The sequence below is a fragment of the Somniosus microcephalus genome, chromosome 11 (assembly GCF_052327205.1).
Source record: "Somniosus microcephalus isolate GS21.2 chromosome 11, FLI_Smic_1.0, whole genome shotgun sequence".
In the NCBI taxonomy this organism is placed as follows: domain Eukaryota; kingdom Metazoa; phylum Chordata; class Chondrichthyes; order Squaliformes; family Somniosidae; genus Somniosus; species Somniosus microcephalus.
The window spans coordinates 208,273,861-208,291,120 of record NC_140997.1 but is presented as its reverse complement, the minus strand read 5'-3'; the positions used below and the strand labels follow the sequence as shown (position 1 = coordinate 208,291,120).

Below are 17,260 nucleotides of genomic sequence, written 5' to 3'. Positions count from 1 at the left end.
CCAGCAGCACCAACAATAATACCAACCTTCTCCTCAATCACCTGATGCTGTACAGGACACAGGGCATCAGCACCTGAGCACATTGTTGCCCGGGAGGCCAGGGATGGCCTCATCATGGCCAGATGTACTTAACTTTATGCTGTACACCCTGGCTGCCAAATGATGCGTCAGGTAGGCACCACCCCACACCAACACCATAAAGCATCCCTACAATGTCCAAGCCATTCCTTTCACACTCATCGGCATTGTGGGGGGTACCGTTATGTCTCACCATTTATTGCAACTCACTAAGCCACCTCCAAAAGTGCACACAAATCTGTCCAAGAACGCAAAGTGTTGAAAATAAAGGTTTCAATGTTTGACAGCACATTAATGGAAATCTCACATAAGCATTGGATAAAATACCCAAGTGGCTACCCTTGTGTGTTGTTAGTTGATATGATTGGACTAGGATGAGGGTGAGTGTGAGGGGTGGCTAGTGAGATGGGAAAGTGAAAATGTAGATAGAGAGAGAGGAACGGGTGAAGGGTCCTGAATTTAAATAAAGGAAACTATGATGGTATGAGGGGTGAGTTGGCTAGGATGGATTGGGGAACGTTACTTAAAGGGTTGACAGTGGATAGGCAATGGCAAACATTTAAAGATCACATGGATGAACTACAGAATTTGTTCATCACTGTCTGGCATAAAAATAAAGCAAAAAAGGTGGTGCAACCGTGGCTAACAAGGGAAATTAGGGATAGCAGAAGATCCAAGGAGAGGACATATAAATTGGCCAGAAACAGCAGCAAACCTGAGGATTGGGAGCAGTTTAGGAATCAGCAAAGGAGGACAAAAGGATTAATTAAGAGGGGGGAGATAGAATATGAGAGTAAGCTTACAGGGAACATAAAAACTGACTGTAAAAGCTTGTATAGATATGTGAAGAGAAAAAGATTGGTGAAGTCAAGCATAGGTCCCTTGCAGTCAGAATCAGGGGAATTTATAATGGGGAACAAAGAAATGGCTGACCAATTAAATACATACTTTGGTTCTGTCTTCACAAAGGAGGACACAAATAACCTCCCAGAGATGTCGGGGAATATAGGGTCTAATGAGAGGGAGGAACTGAATGAAATCAGTATTTGTAGGGAAATGGTGTTAGGGAAATTGATGGCATTGAAGGCCGATAAATTCCCAGGGCCTGATAATCTACATCCTAGGGTACTTAAGGAAGTGGCCCGAGAAATACCAGATGCATTGCTGGTCATCTTCCAAAACTCTATAGACTCTGGCACAGTTCCCATGGATTGGAGGGTAGCTAATGTAACCCCACTATTTAAAATAGGTGGCAGAGAGAAAGCGGGGAATTATAGACCGGAAAGCCTGACATCAGTAGTGGGGAAAATGCTAGAGCCCATTATAAAAGATGTAATAGCAGAGCACTTGGAAAACAGTGACAGGATCGGACAAAGTCAACATGGATTTACAAAAGGTAAATCATGCTTGACTAATCTACTGGAATCTTTTGAGGATGTAACTGGTAGAATAGATAAGGGAGAACCAGTGGATGTGGTGTATTTGGACTTTCAGAAGGCTTTCGATAAGGTCTCGCATGAGTGATTAGCGTGCAAAGTTAAAGCACATGGGATTGGGGATAAGGTACTGACTTGGATAGAGAACTGATTGGCAGACAGGAAGCAAAGAGTTCGAATAAACAGGTATTTTTCCGAGTGGCAGGCAGTGACTAGTAGGGTACCACAGGGATCAGTGCTAGGACCCCAGCTATTCACAATATATATTAATGATCTAGACGAGGGAGCTAGATGTAATATCTCCAAGTTTGCTGACAACACAAAGCTGGGTGGGCGTGTGTGCTGTGAGGAGGATGCAGAGAAACTCCAGTATGATTTGGACAGGTTGCGTGATTGGGCAGATGCATGGCAGATGCAGTATAATGTGGATAAATGCAAGGTTATCCACTTCGGTGGCAAAAACAGGAAGGCAGATTATTATCTGAACCGCAATAGATTGGGAGAAGGGGAAGTGCAACGAGACCTGGGTGTCCTTGTGCACCAGTCGCTGAAGGTAAGCATGCAGGTGCAGCAGGCGGTTAAGAAGGCAAATGGTATGTTGGCCTTCATAGTGAGAGGATTCAAGTACAGGAGCAAGGATGTGTTGCTGCAGTTGTACAGGGCCTTGGTGAGACCACACCTTGAGTATTGTGTGCTGTTTTGGTCGCCTTATCTGAAGAAGGATGTTCTTGCCATGGAGGGAGTGCAGCGAAGATTCACCAGACTGATACCTGGGATGGCAGGAATGTGTATGAGGAGAGATTGTGTCGATTGGGCTTATATTCACTGGAGTTTAGAAGAATGAGAGGGGATTTCATTGAAACTTATAAAATTCTAAAGGACGAGACAGACTAAATGCAGGAAGGATGTTCCCGATGGCGGGGGAGTCCAGAACCAGGGGTCACAGTCTAAAGATAAGGGGTAAGCCATTTAGGACAGCAATGAGGAGGAATTTCTTCACCCAGAGAGTGGTGAACCTGTGGAATTCTCTACCACAGAAGGTAGTTGAGGACAATTCATTAAATATATTCAAGAAGGAGTTAGATATATTTCTTAAGGCTAAAGGGATCAAGGGATATGGGGGGAAAGCAGGAACAGGGCACTGAATTTGGATGATCAGCCATGATCTCACTAAATGGCGGAGCAGGCTCGAGGGGCCGAATGGCATACTCCTGCTCCTACCTTCTATGTTTCTATGTTTCTATGGAGGTGCAAGGTATGTTGGTGTGAGTAAGGATGTGCAGGAGTAGGGTAGGGAAGGCAGAGTGATGGGGATGTGATGATGAGTGGCACAGCAGGATGAAGTTGAGTGTGGCTTTGTACTAACGTTTCCTGACCTAATGAGATAATTGAAACATTTGCGGCACTGCACCCACGCCCTCCTGACCACATCCCTGCTTGTGACCTCCTCTGCAATGTGCAACCATAAGCATATGGAGGGAGTCATCGGAGAACCTGGGTACAGCCCTCTGCCTCTGTGCAGTCATTGTCAGTGTTTGTAGCACTCCAATGCTGTCGTGCACTGACAGCAATATGGTAGATTAAACATCAAATGTCATGTGACCATGGTCCCTTTAAAGACTCTGGTTGAAAATGTGTCAGGAATGACGTCACCAGACCCGCTCCATCTCATCAGGCCGGGTAACGCGCTGGGCGGGCTTAATAGGCCCCATTAAGGTAAGTTAATTTTCAACAGTGGGATGGAGCCAGCTGCGGGGTCATGAGCCACCATGACCCGCCCGCACCGGATCTGCCCAGGTAGGCAAAATTCCGGCCATAAAATCTTCCATGAACCAGCACAATTGGGCAGCATAACAGAACGTAATTGTTGTGTCCGTGTATAATAAGACACAGACTGCAGGAGAAACGGTATAACAGGTGTTTACTCAACGTGGCTCACACTGGAACTGCCTGCACAGATTACTACTCAGTGCTATATACAGGTGTGGTCACTGCCGGTACTACAGTATACATGAGCTGTAAAAAGTAGTTCCCCCCTTAAAGGTATATACATTACAATTCCTCCCCTTTTAGATTAACAGTACCATAACACTCATTTAACAATTAAATATCAAACTAATTATAATTAACACTTTTAACATGCAACATTAGCTGAAAATAGTCTATTTATATATTCAGTCTTTGGGGAGGCTTCCTGATCCTTTCTGGATAGCGCCTTTCCCGAGTGTCTTGCTCTTGGTGCAGAGGCGATTCTGGCCCCCTGTCGTCAGTTGGTTCATCAGCTTCCGATGCTACTGTTTCTGGGGTAGATGCGACCTGTACGTCGGGTTCATCACCAGGTACGTATGGGCGAGGCATGGGGTTGACTTGTTCCTGTGACTCTAGGATCTGGTCAGCATGGCGTCTCACGATGCTCTCCCCAACGTCCACTGTGTACATTAGTGGGCCCTGCCGTGTGCATATCGTTCCTGGCTGGCATTTTTCTGTTCGGTAGTCGCGGGCCAAGACTGGTTGCCCTACATTGAAGCTCCTTGTCGGCTTCTCATGGATGTGCTGGAATTGCTTACTCTCAACATCTCTTCGTACGTTTGGTCTGAGCAAATCCAGGTGAGATCTTAACCTTCGGTTAAAGAACATCATGGCTGGGGCCTGGTTGGTGACTGCATGTGTCGCATTCCGGTAGGCGAAAAGGAAATTGTCCACCTTGTGCTGCAGCGGAATGTTATCATTGTACATAGCCTTTATTGCCTTCTTAAAGGTTTGTACGAACCTCTCAGCCAATCCATTTGTGGCTGGATGATATGGGGCGGATGTGTAATGCCTTACCCCATTCTTTTTCAAGAACCTCCGGAACTCTTCGGACACAAACTATTGTCCGTTGTCAGAGCAAATCTGTTCTGGCAAGCCATTCCTGGCAAAAATGGTCCGTAGGACTGCAATAGTTTTCTCCGTGGTGGTGGAGGACATTTTGATGACCTCAGGCCATTTCGAGTGAGCATCCACGGCTATTAAAAACATTGAGTCCATGAATGGACCAGCAAAATCAATATGCACCCGTTGCCATGGAGATGAGGACAACTCCCATGGGTGTAGAGGGGCCTGTGGTGGTGCATTTTGGGCTCTCTGGCATCCTGAGCAGCTCTTAGTCAGGTCCTCGATTTGTTTATCGATTCCCGGCCACCACACATAAGCCCTGGCTAGGCTCTTCATTTTTATCCCTCCCAGATGACCCTCATGAAGCTCATTGAGCACTCTATCCCTTAACTTGGGTGGAATTACCACTCGGGGTCCACACATCAAGGTCCCCCGGCACACTGACAGCTGTTCTCTCCTTGTCGAGAATGCTGGCAACAGTGAGTCGCCATGTGCTGGCCATCCCTTCACCGTCAAATCATATACCCGAGACAGTGTCGGGTCATTTCGGGTTTCCTTTTCGATACAAGCATTAGTTACCGGTAGGTATTCAACTATAGTCGAATGGAATATTTCGACAGGATCCACTGCTGGTGCTTCCTCCGCAGTAGGCAGTGGCAGGCGTGATAGCCCATCAGCATTTCCATGCTGTTTCGTGCCCTTATATTCAATCTCATAGTGGTGCACCCCTAGAAAAAGTGACCATCTTTGTAGTCGTTGCGCAGTCATCACCGGAACGCCCTTCTTCGGATTAAAAATGGAGACAAGAGGCTGGTGATCAGTCAGCAAGGTGAATTCCTGCCCGTGCAGATAATGATTGAACTTTTTCACTCCCCACACTAGGCTGAGGGCTTCCCTGTCAATCTGGGCGTAGTTACGCTCGGCTGAGGTTAGTGATCGTGACACAAAGGCTATTGGCCTCTCTGAGCCGTCCGAGAATTTGTGCGACAGCACCGCTCCAATGCCGTAATGGGCCAATACCTCTTTCGATGTGATTAGTGTTTTGCTCTTCTGGAAAGCGTGTCTACATTCGTCACTCCACTTCCATGGTACCCCAGTTTGCAGTAGGGTGTTCAGTGGGTGTAGTATTGTAGACAAATTTGGCAAGAACTTATGGTAGTAGTTTACCAGCCCAAGGAACGACCTCAGTTGTGACACATTTTCTGGTGCTGGAGCCTTGACTACTGCCTCAATCTTCTCTGGGGACTTATGTAACCCCTCTTTATCGATAACGTGGCCACAATACGAGATCTGTTTTCTAAAAAACTCGCGTTTGGGGCGGTTAGCTCGGAGCCCATATTCCTGCAATCTAGTGAGCACCTGCTCCAGGTTGGCAAGGTGATCACTGTCATTTTCGCCCGTGACCAGGATGTCGTCCAAATAACACTGGGTCCCTGGGATCCCTTGCAGGACTTGTTCCATTGCCCTCTGCCAAATAGCCGGAGCTGATGCTACCCCGAATACTAGCCGGTTGTATTGGTAGAGACCTTTATGGGTGTTGATTGTGAGGTATTTTTTTGATGCTTCTTCTACCTCCATTTGCAGATACGCCTGGGCCAGATCAATCTTAGTGAAGCGTTTCCCTCCAGATAGCGAGGCGAAAATTTCTTCAATCCGCAGAAGTGGATATTGTACGGTGTGAACGACCGGGTTCACTGTTACCTTAAAGTCCCCACAGATGCGAACCTTCCTTGGTTCCCCAGGCGTGCTGCTCAACGACTTTTTCATCACAGTGACGATGGGTGTAGCCCACTCGCTCCAGTCTACCTTGGACAGTACACCTGAACGTTCCAGGCTCTCCAGCTCTGCTTCGACGGCTGGGCGGATTGCATAAGGTACTGGTCTGGCCTTAGAAAATTTTGGGCTTGCGTTTTCTTCAATTTTAATCATCGCTGTCATGCCTTTTAGTGTTCCGAGTCGTTGCTGGAACACTTCTTTCGCATCAGTTAGGATCTTTGACAGTCGCCCAGGTGTGACGTCGTCATCCTTTTTGTCAGCCACAGTCAGTGCCTGTATGGGATGCCAATCCAGTTGTATTTTCCGGATCCATTCACGTCCCAGTAATGGTGGTCCTCCATCTTGTAATACATACAGGTCTAGTTTTGGTGTTTCCTTACCGTTATATATAACGGTCACCCTTATTTTTCCTTTGGGGTAGACTTTTTGCCCCGTGTACGTCTTCAAAATAATTTTTGTGTCTCTCAAGGGTATGTGTGAGAATAGCCACTCGTAGTCCCATCGGTTTATGACTGTTAGGGCTGATCCTGTGTCCAATTCCATCTTTACCTGGACTCCTGCTATCTTGAGAGTGACCCAAATGGTTCGGTGATCTTCCGTTGTGATCACATTATGTAGTTTCAGACAACTCAGTTCCCTGCTTTCGGAGTCGTTATCACTCTTTTGTTCATCTGAACTATTCTCCGTCATCTTATGTACCGTCTTGTACTTTTCTTTGGTAGGTTTCTTATTGCTGGTTTTCTTTCCCGACCTGCAGACTCGTGCTATGTGTTCTACTTTTCCACACTGTCTGCACACTTTGTCTTTGAATCAGCAATCATTCTGGTCGTGTGTTGTTCTGCCGCAGCGATAGCACTTCTCTGTTCTATATGACATTTCGTTTGTGCCATATTCTTGCGGTCTCTGTTGTATCTCTGCAACGCCCCGTGCTGCTGCTTCATATGATACCGCAATGCTGAAAGCCTTTTCCAGCGTAAGGTCCTTTTCAGATGAAAGCCGTTTCTGGGTTCCTTCACTTTGAAGCCCACACACAAACTTGTCCCTTAAGTTATCTGCCAGTCCCGCTCCAAACTGGCAGTGTTTCGATAGTTTGCACAGTTCTGTTAAATAATCAGCATTGCTTTCATCCTTATGCTGGTTCCGTTTGTGGAACTTGAATCTTTCTGCTATCAGCAGCGGTGTGGGGTTTAAATGTTCCTGTAGTATCGTTACTATGTCTTCAAAGCTCTTTTCCATTGGCTTCGTTGGGGTTACTAGATTTCGTAATAAACCATACGTCTTTGCACCCATTAAATTTAACAATACCGACGCTTTCTTGTCATCTGACACCTCATTTGCCTTGCAGTATTCGTTCAACATATGTAGTCCAATCTTCGACTTCATTGTCAAATGCGGTGATACTGCCACTCTTCGGCATTTTGGGTGTGGTTTAAAATGGCGTCTCCCAATGGCTTAAAATGGCATCTCCCGCGCATTCCTTCCTCCCCCGCTGCTGCCAACGCCGCTCCCGGCGGTTCTCGTGGCAATGGCGGCGCCCTGTAGGTTTCGCACGCTTCTCCTGCGCTGCTGCCAATGCCGCTCTCGGCGGTCCTCGTGGCAATGGCGGTGCCTCGCGGGTTTCTGCGCATCTCTCTCTCCCTCTCTTTGACGCTGCTCGGCCCCTGAACACCGGCTGCGCCCTGTGTGCTCTGCCCTCTCTCTCTTTCCCCCGTCGACGCTGCTCGGCCCTTTGCTGTGCCGCTCGGTCGGGCTCTAGCCTGCCACTGTCCGGGAAGGGTCTGCGCACTACCTGTTGCCAGCCCGTTTCGCTGGACCACCTCGACTGGAAAGCCAAGCCTGGCTCTTGACAGCCTCCCCCGCAATTCTCGAGTCTCTGCTGGATGACTGGGCGGTTGCCCGTGGTCGACGCCCGAGTCTCTGGCCTTGACCTCCAATCCACTGATCTCCAGGAACGAATCCCTGGGAGGTGATGCAGAGTTGCAGGTAGGTTCGAACTTGCCTCGTCGCCAATGTTGTGTCCGTGTATAATAAGACACAGACTGCAGGAGAACGGTACAACAGGTGTTTACTCAACGTGGCTCACACTGGAACTGCCTGTACAGATTACTACTCAGTGCTATGTACAGGTGTGGTCACTGCCGGTACTATAGTATACATGAGCTGTAAAAAGTAGTTCCCCCCTTAAAGGTATATACATTACAGTAATTGTTTCTTTTTTTCCCCTTGCATTAAAAATATTCATTGGTGTATTTAAGAGTGGTAACACTGTGCCGTTTTATTAAAACAGTTTATCACAAAAAATAAGCATTTTTAATTGTGTGTCTCGACCACCACCTGTGAGTAACCTGATTTACAATAACTGAAAATGACTTTTAAAAAACTATACTGAACCATTTAGTAGCTTCATTGGTGTGTGCTAGTCAGTTTCTTAGTAAATTAAATATTTTTTAATATTTAATTTTTTTTTAAAGGTGCCTACTAGTGCCTGTGCGCTAAAAATTTAGCTTAATTTGAAAAGCCTTCTCCAACGCTCACAATCGGCTGAAACTCGCCATGCTCATTATTTCGATCTGGGACATGGCCAGTTTTGTGGGCGGGGCCAGCTTCCAGCGCAATGTTTTTTAAACCAGCGTCACAGATCGCAGGAACTCGAATTATACTCAACGTAACTTGCGCTTAAAAGTCCTCGATCTTTTACGCTGGTTTGGCTGATTTCAGGCAAATTGCGCTGGTAAGCAGATACTCTCGGCCCCTGTCTGTAGCGGCACGCAGGTTCAGCCATGTTTTCCACTTGCATTTGAGTGAAGATGGAACAAAGTATTTTCTGTGTTTGTAACCTATCCCTATTACGCTCCATGGGCAGAATTAAAACTTTCTTCTTACCACGGGCAGTTGTGGTATTCTGGTCGACACTGGTAGACACTCATAGCCAGGCTGTCATTTGAATGTTCTAAGCTAGTGGAAAATGGACCAAGTATTCAGGAGGTAGAGGTACTGCCAGCAGAGGAAAATCCAGGCTTATGACATTAATAGTAACGACATTGGCATCTTGGAGTGTTGAAATCTGTCAGTGGCATGTCTGTCTTGGCAATGGATTATTTGTGAGTGCATATCACACATAGAAAGAAATCCATTTGGAACTCAATAGTACTCAGTAATTGAGAGAAATGGATTGAAAGAAGCATTTTAAAATCTACTTTATACCAAATCTTTTTCCAACTGGACCGACCTTCCAACAGTTATTTATATCCAGTACAAGTGAGAGTTGATTATTTTGATGTTTTAATTGGGCTTTTATGTTTGTAATGCAGTGGTCTTATACAGACTCTCTGGCCAGTAAATTAATAATGCACCAAAGGCTGGATACTTAAATATTACATTTGTTACTTTGAAAATGAAAATAGTGAGCTTATGCGGCGTAACCAGGGCTTCCACCAATCTTTCACCAGTTAATGCAGACGATCGAAAGAACCTCCACAGCAATTCTGGGTGCATTTACCCATTAGACCCACTCTTTCTATAGACAACATGTACAATATACCCCAATCATAGACTCTTCATAGGGAAAAGAAACCTCCATAAATACCACCTGATCTTCAATAGGTAATCAAATTAAACACTAGAATTTTTATTCATCTCTATGTCTCTATGGCTGGCTGTTGTCCACAGGTCCCCTTCTCCCAAGCCTCTGCCCTAGCAGTACCGAGAGCATTGTATCTTGTGGAGCATTTGATCATTTCCATCTGCATTTATCCTGATAATCATTCCCAACCAGACAACTATTTGTCTCCGGTGTCCTGGCCAATATTTATCCTTCAACCAACATAACAAAAACAGATTATCTGGTCATCATCCCATTGCTGTTTGTGGGAGCTTGCTGTGCGCCAATTGGCTGCTGCGTTTCCCACAATTACAACAGTGACTACCCTCCAAAAAAGTACTTCATTGGCTGTAAAGTGCTTTGAGACGTCCAGTGGTTGTGAAAGGCGCGATACAAATGCATTTCTTTCTTCTTTCTTTTCTTTCTGAAGGAGTTAATCGATCCAGCACCGATTGATTGTGCTGGAAGCTCTGCGCATCCACTCTCGGGGGGGGGGGAAATAAATCTTCCAATTTCTCATCAAACCTGCGTCCTATAGTTCAGTAAAGCTGTGGTCGAAGTAAAGTGGTGTACAGAGCTGCTGTCTGTAAATCACTCTTATGAGTTATCAGCTCATTGCTAATCAAGGAAATAGTTTTCACATTACGCACTAGTCAGACAGTGTACTAAACTCGTACCACAGATGTGGGAAATAATCCATGAAAATACTTTCCACAGTTCGATGAGCGGCCCACCAGCAGCTGTATCTGTTATTATAGAAGCAATGCTGGTGTAAACCTAAACATTTATTCCTGCATTCAGCCACTGACAGAATAAATAGGAGCATTTGTGGTAAGGTCACACCATAGATAAGAGGTCCAGTAAAATCACACCATGTTTATTATACAACACACCCTCGCATGCACTTTAAGAGTCCAGGAAATGGGGACCTTTCACTCAGAGCAGGATTATACTCAGATGTGTCCTCTCATTCCCAATATTTTCCTTCAACAACACTGACTTGCATTTATGCAAACATATGAAAAGAACGACAGGAAAAGTCCACCGGGCCCTTCAGGCCAACCACATACATCATAGGATCACCCGCTAAGCATGCAATCTCCTGGGAGAGGCAAAAACCCAGAGGAAAAAAACTGCAGCCAGTTTAGGAAATTCTCCTCTAATTCCCTAAAGGCCAACCACTACCTTCTTCAGCCAATTAGGGATGGGCAATAATTGCAGCCTTGCCCGCATCAACCACATCCCAAGAACAAATAATAAAGAAGTCAGTCAAGGCTCTGGGACACCACTGTAAACCACAACTCCTAAAAATCCCAGCTAACCAGCAAATGACCCTTTATATGTGGAAATGTCTCTTCCCTCGAGTTCCCTTTTAAATGACTATAGTGAATCCATAAAAAAGCTTAATCATATCCCCTCAAAGAATCCATTTTTCCCAAAGTAATTAGCCCTAACTCTTCGAGCCTATCCTGATAACTAAGAGCCTTAAAGTTAGATATCATTCTGGCTGTCCTCCTCTGCATCTTCTCCAGAGCCTCAGTACACTTCACCATGAGTGGGGTCCAAAATGGTACACAGTACTCCATGTGATGATGTACCAAAGCATTATATAGCACAAGTATAGTCCTCTTTGTATACTCGATGATTTCAGCTATACAATCTAAAATCCAATTTGTCATCCTAGCAAAACTATCTAAAAGCCTATTTGCTTTCCCTAGAGCCGCCTCATTGCTTGTGCACTTTTCATGAATTCTGAACACTTATCCCCAGGTCTCTATCTTGACCTTATCACCTTTAACCTTTAACAGCTGCCCCTGCATGATATTAACATACCTGCATTACACTGCATTTGTCCACATTGAAGAACATTTACCACACATGGAAACATTTTCGTATCATCTGTGAGTTTAGGAATAGTTCCGTTAATGCTCTCATCCAAATCATTTTGGAAAACAATGAAGAGCAATTGTCCCAATGCAGTTCCCTTTGGAACGACAATCATGACCGGGCCCCAATCAGATCTATTTGCAATGATGATAACCTTTTGCCTACTCCATGGAGCGCTTGAAGCACATCGCAGTTACCCATTTAAGGGGAGGCTTGATACATACATGAAAGAGAAGGGAATAGAGGGATACAGAAGCAGTGTGGGAAGACGTAATTAAGGGAAAAAATGAAAGATTTGCATTTATATTCACAATCTCAGGATGCCCCAAAGCATTTTACAGCCAATGAAATACTTTTGAAGCACAAGTAAAACAGCCTCCTGTTTCATAATCTGATCTTCTCATTTGTTTTACGTACATTTCATTTACGGAATGTAACCCAAATACCAACTTATTACAGGTAGACCATCCTTTATCCGAACTTCCGAAAACCGAAACCCTCTAAAAACCGAAAGTTTTTTCGTTCAGCGTAAGTCGTGCGCACGACATGACCAGAGTGGCGCACGACTTACGCTGAGCAGGGCAGAGGGTCACTGAGTTCCCTCCTGGGTAGGAGATTGCAGGCCGAGCCGGGCAGTGTGAAGGAGGTATACCGGGAGAGTGAACCCAACAATACAGTGGCCCGTCCGATAGCTGCAGCGGCCTGTCCGATATTCTTTTCTCCCCCCCCCCGACCCCCACCCTTTCGGATAAGGGATAGTGTATCCTTCATCCGCACTTCCGAAAACCGAAATCTTCTGAAAGCCGAAAGATTTTTCATTCAGCGTAAGTCGTGCGCACGACCCCGAGCCCCGCTGACCCCCCGCCGACGCCGACCCCCCGCCGACCCCCCCGCCGACGCCGACCCCCGCCGACCCCGACCCCCCCGCCGACCCCCCCGCCGACCCCGACCCCCGCCGACCCCCACCCCTGACAAATTTCCCAGTCTTATAAAATACCTTCTGAAATCCGAAACACGGCTGGTCCCGAGGTTTTCGGATAAAGGATAGTCTACCTGTATTGACAAAACAAAAGGTAGCAATGTAAACAGGGTCATTCAGCCCAGGGTTCATTTTATTTAGGCCTAAATAGAGGTTTGTAAAATTGACTGACTAACTGAGGGAGACACACACCACTGAGCTGTGGTACAGGTATATGTACTTAATCATGTTGATGAAAACCATTGTATAACCCATACGCATGTTGTGACAGGTAAAAAAAGCGACTGTAAAAATTTTTATAAATTATGAGGGTTATTATTTTAATATTTTATATAATCTAATACTTAAGATGACAAACTACTGCATTTTAAATGATTCATTCAAACCACTTTGTACTGAGTAGATGGTATCTCAATACTCTCTTACTGCAAGGAGTGTATTGTTACTGAGCAATATTTTATTTATACTGCATTGGCTTGTTAGGTGTCAGCCTCGGCTCAGTTGTAGCACTCTTGCCGCAAGTCAGAATGTCATGCATTCAAGGGTCACTGCAGAAACTTGAGCACATAATCTAGGTTGGCATTTCAATGAAGTAGTGAAGGAGGGCTGCACTGTCGGCAGTGCGGTCTTTCAGATGAGACGTTAAACCAAGGCCCTGTCTGCCCTCTCAGATGGGCATGGGACTGGGAATGGGATCGACTGGATTGCTCTGCAGAGAGCCGGCACGGACTCGATGGGCCGAATGGCCTCCTTCTGTGCCATTATGACCCTGGGTGTAAAAGATCTCTCGGCACAATCCGAAAAAGAGCAGGGGAGTCCTCCTGGTGTCCTGGCCAACATTTGTCCCTCAACCAACATCACTGATATTTGCCTTATCAAGCTCCTGGCAGCTTTGGCCTGGCAAGGAAGCTTCCCCCACTCAGGTAAAAATAGCAATCTGCTACATAGCATATTTAAAGAAGGACCACTGCGACTTCTGACGGGTGTCCTTGTCGCCTGCAATTTAAAATTGCAGTCAGCCAGTTCAGGGCAGGAACACAGTGGGTAAGTCCTCACTCTAGTTTAACTGCCCCACCCCCGCCCTGTTTCTGCCGAATTGGGGTGGGGGTTAAAATTGACCTCACAATGTCGAAGGAACGAGAAACAGCCCGCTCGTCCAGCACTTCAGAGCCCATCATCATCTGACCTAAGTACATGGGCACACACTGATACCAAGCCCTAATTATAAGCTAAGGAAACCGCAACATAAAAATCCGCTGGTTCTGCTATGCAAGGCCTAAATCCTGCATTGGCAGAGTGACGAGCTGGTCGTGCTGCAAGGCCATCTCATGAACCTCATTGATGTCTGCTCTCTGTGCAGCTGGAGCCTTGCGCAGGGAGCAAGCCAAAGAGCATCCCACTGAATATCTTGAGCATGTAGCCCTTATTGCTCAAAAGTAAAGGGATGTGACCACTTAAAGGTAAGTGACCGTATAATGGGATTCAAAAATGTTGGAGTCGCCTAAGCTTTGAGAGTCTGGGTGGTCAGGGTTCAGTGTCAACAGGTTGGATGCCCTCGTCTACACCATCTGTAGGATAGTGGAACAGCTTTGGGCACATGGAACGTACCCAACAACCAGGAGCAGCTGGTTTACCTGGCATATCTTCTTCATTTTATGCCACCACCGCCATTAAACACTGTATTTGAGGCTCTTTAGAAGCAAACTTGCCTTTAGGAGTGAAAGAAATGAACCCCTCCCCCACCCAAATTTATCAGAAAGATAAATAAATAAGTTTGCAGAAAGACGGAGAAAATATCCGTCCTGAGTGATAGTGGCGTGCTACGTCCTGCACAGCATTGTACAGCAGAGAGGATTGCAGGTGGAGGAGGAGGAAGGGGCTCATCGCTCATCTTCAGATGAAGATGAAGAGGAGGATGAAGATGAAGATAGGGCACCCAATGCTAGACCAGCCGCTTACATTGCTGCCCAGGAATGTCAGGGATGCTTTAATATCGCGCAGGTTCACCCAGTGTGAAACTTAAGAAATTAAATCCTGCGGTCCGCTCCCACCACCAGGAGACCCCCACCCCCCACCCCACTGCTTTGCACTAAACAGTCCTTCAGCCACTCATCCACCATTGCACATCCATCCAATGGGTACCGTCATGTATTGACATTCTTCATGAAACAAGTGAAAGGGCGAATTGGCACTCGGGACGCAATAATGGGCAAGACGTGGAAGTGGCGCTAATCAATACATTTTACGTGGCATTATGAAAAAAGGAAACTTAACAACATAACTTTTTATCAAACACCCATATGCGTACCCTTAGTGAATTACAATTTCTTGAACTTACGCTTGTTATCGCTTCGGTGTGGTGCATCCCGTGTGGCTTCAGCAGAGGTAGAGGCAGGCTGCTCAGATCCCTGCCCTGACTGCTGAGATGCTTTTGGCCTACACCCTCTGGGTTTTGGAGCCCCTGAAGGCCCCACCAAAGACTGCTCCACCTGCACCTGTGCAGGGGCAGACTCGGCCATGGAGACGAGGTAGTGTGTCAGGTATTGGTGGGGGAGGGTGGGTGGCAACGGTTGAGAAGTGGAAGCGCTTTGAGCAGAGTCCCCACTTCCAGCTCCCCTTTCACCATCTTCCCTCTCCTGGGCCAGCACCACATCACTCCTACCACTCTGCTGCAGACCAGCTTGGTGGAGATCAGTGACGCATCGTAAGGCCACAGATACCGTATCTGTCATCCTGTTTAAGGTGGCAGATACCTCCTGCGCGACCGTGGTCATGGCCTGCATGGACTCATTTGAGAGCCATGCTTGAAGCTCCAGGGAGGCGGCCACTCTCTCCATGACAAACATTCTCGCAATTCCCTGCGTCACCAATCCACTAGCGATCGAGTTGGACTCCTCTATCCACTCCGCTATTGTGGAGAGTGTGCGTGGCACGTCTGTCAGTACCTGGCTAGGTTGCTAATGCACCTCTAGCATTCTCCTTCTCAATGATAGCCCCAGGGGTTCAGCATCTGCATCCAGCTGAGCAGAGCTTGGAGAGTTCTCTCCACAGCTGTCCCTGACACCAGTGTCTGCTTGTGCTCATTTTTGTGGTGTGAATCATCAAGTGAAAACCCAACTACATGTAACTCTCTCAGTGGACCCACTGAAGTGCGAGTATTTCTGCTGCTGCATGGCTGTAGGTCCTGTGTCGGTGCACACTCAGAAGGAATGAGGTCCTCTGAGGAATTGTCCTCACGGATGTCCTGCGACACATGCTGTATGTGCAAAGGCCCTGGAAGACAAAAGAAAGTGATATGATTTAGTCGTGGCAAAGTCACAATCTTGACAATCACCATACTCAGTCTTGATAAAATAAAGTCAGCATGTGTGTGTCAGAGGTATTTGTGATTCTGTCACCAGCTATCTGCAAGTTCCCTGTCTCCCCATCTCCGACGGAGAAGGACACAGATATACCACTTATCTCCAGGGCGTCCTCCTCTGCATCTGTTAGCTGGACCATTTGTAGCAGCCCATCTCCAGTCCTGTCCCTCTCCCTTGCGTTTTCTGCTCTCTTCTCCTACAAGGGGCGAAAACCAGACCTGTAAGTGAAGGTGATGGATGCAGGGCATTCTGTGAGGGTGACTATGAGACAGATTCATCACATTGCATAAGCAATTAATTAGCAAAAGAACCAGAGGGGAGATGAGGAGAATTTTTTCACTCAGCGGGCTGTTATGATCTGGAGTGCACTCCCTGAAAGGGTGGTGGAAACAGAATCAGTAGTAACTCTCAAAAGGGAATTGGATACATACTTGAAAAGGAATAATTTGCAGTGAAAGAGTGGGACTAAATGGATAGCTCTTTCAAAGAGCTGGCACAGGCACGATGGGCCGACAGGCTGGCCAGCTACCGGGTGGGAAAACCAGCAGCAGGAGGGCGTGGGGACGGCCGGAGATCGGGATTTGGAGGAGGGGGAAGTGAGAGGCAATCAGGAGGAGGGAAAGCCAGAGATTGGGGCTTGGAGGCGGTGGAAGTGAGAAGCAATCAGGATAGAGGAAGATTGGAGATCGGGGCTTGGAGGCGGGGAAGGGAGAGCCAATCGGGTGGGAGGAAGTTTGGAGATTGGGGCTTGGAGGAGGGGGAAGGGAGAGCCAATCAGGAGAGAGGATGGTTGGAGATTGGGGCTTGGAGGAGGGGGAAGGGCGAGCCAATCAGGAGAGAGGAAGGTTGGAGATTGGGGCTTGGAGGAGGGGGAAGGGAGAGCCAATCAGGAGAGAGGAAGGTTGGAGATTGGGGCGGTGGGGGGGGAGGCCAGATGCAATCGTGGCATGGAGTGGACATGAGTGCTTCAGGGGGGTGGGGAGGGAGCTCAGCAGTCGCGGCGGGGGGGGGAGAGAGAGAGGCTGCGATCAACAGAAGGGAGGCCGAAGGCTTACTCAACAGGCCACGGGGAGCACTCCTCCAAATTGCACTGTGGACGAACGATTGAAGTATGTTAATGAAGCAGCCCGCCTCTCCACGGCGGGACACTCGCACGCCAGGAAACCCTCTGCCGTGAAAATGGTGCCAGGCACGCACGCGGCGTGTTGGGGACGTGTTCTCCATTTAAAAATTTTAAATCCCCCCCCCACCACCGACCCTCTCCCAC

The 17,260-nt window shown here is 47.2% G+C and overlaps 1 pseudogene; it reads right to left on the bottom strand.

The window, feature by feature from the left end:
- Positions 1 to 14,949: 14,949 nt before the first annotated feature.
- On the bottom strand, positions 14,950 to 16,132 carry LOC147111166 (uncharacterized; annotated as a pseudogene).
- Between the last annotated feature and the right edge of the window lie 1,128 nt (positions 16,133 to 17,260).